Source organism: Barbus barbus, assembly GCF_936440315.1.
Source record: "Barbus barbus genome assembly, chromosome: 31".
Taxonomy (NCBI): Eukaryota; Metazoa; Chordata; class Actinopteri; order Cypriniformes; family Cyprinidae; genus Barbus; species Barbus barbus.
Window position 1 is genome coordinate 27,490,341 of NC_136759.1, and position 3,576 is coordinate 27,493,916.

Consider the following 3,576-nt stretch of genomic DNA (forward strand, 5'->3'; position numbering starts at 1 on the left):
TCTTAAATTAAAATAAATAAAAAAACATTATAAAATGTCCAACATTAAACTGACTGATTATATTTTTAGTTTATTTATTTGTATTACAAATATGGTAGAAGTACCAGAGATACGTATCAGCTTAGGAGGGGCCTTCAAATGTTGTCTTGCACAAAGAGGGGTCTTGGAGTCAAAAAGGTTCAAAACCACTGTGCTAGATGGCAGTTTTCAGCTGTTGTGTTGTGGGATTATAACACTGCTGTGATCACACTAAATACTTACTTTGTTTCTTGAGTAAACATTGAATTAGCAAGAGGCCTTCTATTAAAACATGGCTTAGACAAGCTGCTAAAAACAGCAGGTATGTTTCCATCCACCTATTTTTATGCGCATTTTGGAATATTGCATAAAAAAATGCTGCCTGGAAATGCCAAGATGCGCATAAATTCTAAATACGTGCATAAAAAAACGTATGCGCACATTTGAGTGGCATAAACTTTTTATCCGATAAGAAAAAATGTGCATAAACTATGATGGAAACACATTTACCTTCAATAATTCCTCCAAGCGCAACGAAAAAGTCATGTGACTGCGCTATCAGATGGGATAACTTGACTAACCAGCGGACTGATCTCGTTCACAGCATCTATGTTGTTAGGGTCATTCTGAAATGCCTGAGCAAAGTCTGTCGTCAAAGTATTTCTGTGTAGTTGTCTTTACACGACTGTGTTCCCAAACAGCACCATCCACCTCCGAAGCAATGACCGCATTTATTGTGTTTCGTCTGCTCGCTCTGAGGAGCTTTGGTGCCAGTTTATCAGGAAGTGATGATTTTGTTCTCTTTGACTCGTTGGATGGAAACGGTGCTTTATTTGCAAATGTTTTATGCAATGTTCCAGTTTTGCGCACAAGTTTAATTTGAATCTTTGGATGGAAACATGGCTAGTGACTTACGAGCTGACAAAAGAAATAATGTGATAGGCTACTGATTTGAGCAAATGCAGTTTGGATTACATCTGCAGAAAACTGGACAGAACACTAACACTAATTGAAATTGCCATGCAGTGTGAATATGTAGAATTACAAATGTCTGCCATGCAGGCCAGAAAAACAGGAAGGGTGCCTCATGTTGAAAAAAGGGGGATGGTATCAAATGAGAATTAAAAACAAGAGACTTTTTTTTTTTTTTTTTTTTTTTTTTTTTTAAACAAACATCATTTAAAAACGAGTAAATTCCACTAAATGTACAAACAGCTTCAGGATAATTCTCCCTCCCTCAAAAAATTCTCCCATTACATTACAGATAATATTATAACACCACTGTTATTCCATATCAATCATTAATTTAAAATCATATATTCTACAACAACTATCTTAAAAAAAATAATAATAGATAATCCATAAGCACCAGAGTACTATCCAGTCTATGTCCATCTATCTTCTAGAGCAGGGGTCACCAAACTTGATCCTGTGTCCTGCAGAGTTTAAATCCAACTTCAACACACCTCCCTGGAAGTTTCAAGTAAACCTAGTAAGACATTGATTAGAGCTAAACTCTGCAGGACACCGGCCCTCCAGGACTGTGTCTGGTGACCCCTGTTCTACAGGATAATCTGTTCCGCTTTTCTCCATACCAAGTTTCAGGTCCTGTTCTAAATCTCTGGATAAACTGCAGGCGAAAAGTCACTCATCAGTCTGACAGGTGCGCTAGTCCTTGACTTCCTTCTTCAGTGGGCAGAAAGAGCACAATTTGGGGAACACCATGAAAAATAACTCTTTTGTAAAGTTTAAGATCAAGAGAAGGCAGTGAGAAAAGTGGATCTACTGTAGTTGCGGGACATGTAATGAAAACAAGGGACAGGGAACAAGGGCTATATATAAATTAATAAATTACCTAGGCAACAAACGAGGTTCAAAGTTCCCCACATGTAGCGGAATGTGAACTTGAACTTGATATTGATGCATACAAATATATTTAGAAATAAAGACAAAGATAAATCTAATGAGTATGTATTGCTCATAGATGCTCCCATATAAATGTGAATGTATGTACTCACACAAATATACACACATTCACAGAATGAGTTAAAGCAGATTCTAGTTCCCAGCATGCTTTGATTCTGACTGTTATAGGAGGGTAAAGATTTTCAAATTAAGTGTTATTTCATGTATTTCTGCTCAGTATTAATATAGGAGGAGATCTGTTAGTGTTTAATATTGTATAGTTTTGAAATGTAAAAGTGTTTCTGGTAGGTGTAAGTTTGTGGGCTCACCATTGTGCAGAAGAGAAGAGCCTGTGATCAGGATGACGATTGGCCAAATGCCATTAAGATTATGTGTTACTCTATTTAAAAAATAATGGCTGTGCACTTTTCAGCACAGTGAGTGCTTTAGTATGAGCAGGTCTGCTTTTGCTATTATAAACTATCTGTATTTTAAAACATAAAACATGTATATCATAAATGATTGTTAAACACACACACACATATACAGGTCCTTTTCAAAAAATTAGCATATTGTGATAAAGTTCATTATTTTCTGTAATGTACTGATAAACATTAGACTTTCATATATTTTAGATTCATTACAACACAACTGAAGTAGTTCAAGCCTTTTATTGTTTTAATATTGATGATTTTGGCATACAGCTCATGAAAACCCAAAATTCCTATCTCAAAAAATTAGCATATCATGAAAAGGTTCTCTAAACGAGCTATTAACCTAATCATCTGAATCAACTAATTAACTCTAAACACCTGCAAAAGATTCCTGAGGCTTTAAAAACTCCCAGCCTGGTTCATTACTCAAAACCGCAATCATGGGTAAGACTGCCGACCTGACTGCTGTCCAGAAGGCCATCATTGACACCCTCAAGCAAGAGGGTAAGACACAGAAAGAAATTTCTGAACGAATAGGCTGTTCCCAGAGTGCTGTATCAAGGCACCTCAGTGGGAAGTCTGTGGGAAGGAAAAAGTGTGGCAGAAAACGCAGCACAATGAGAAGAGGTGACCGGACCCTGAGGGAGATTGTGGAGAAGGACCGATTCCAGACCTTGGGGGACCTGCGGAAGCAGTGGACTGAGTCTGGAGTAGAAACATCCAGAGCCACCGTGTACAGGCGTGTGCAGGAAATGGGCTACAGGTGCCGCATTCCCCAGGTCAACCACTTTTGAACCAGAAACAGCGGCAGAAGCGCCTGACCTGGGCTACAGAGAAGCAGCACTGGACTGTTGCTCAGTGGTCCAAAGTACTTTTTTCGGATGAAAGCAAATTTTGCATGTCATTCGGAAATCAAGGTGCCAGAGTCTGGAGGAAGACTGGGGAGGGGGAAATGCCAAAATGCCAGAGTCCAGTGTCAAGTACCCACAGTCAGTGATGCTGGTGTTGGTCCACTGTGTTTTATCAAGGGCAGGGTCAATGCAGCTAGCTATCAGGAGATTTTGGAGCACTTCATGCTTCCATCTGCTGAAAAGCTTTATGGAGATGAAGATTTCATTTTTCAGCACGACCTGGCACCTGCTCACAGTGCCAAAACCACTGGTAAATGGTTTACTGACCATGGTATTACTGTGCTCAATTGGCCTGCCAACTCTCCTGA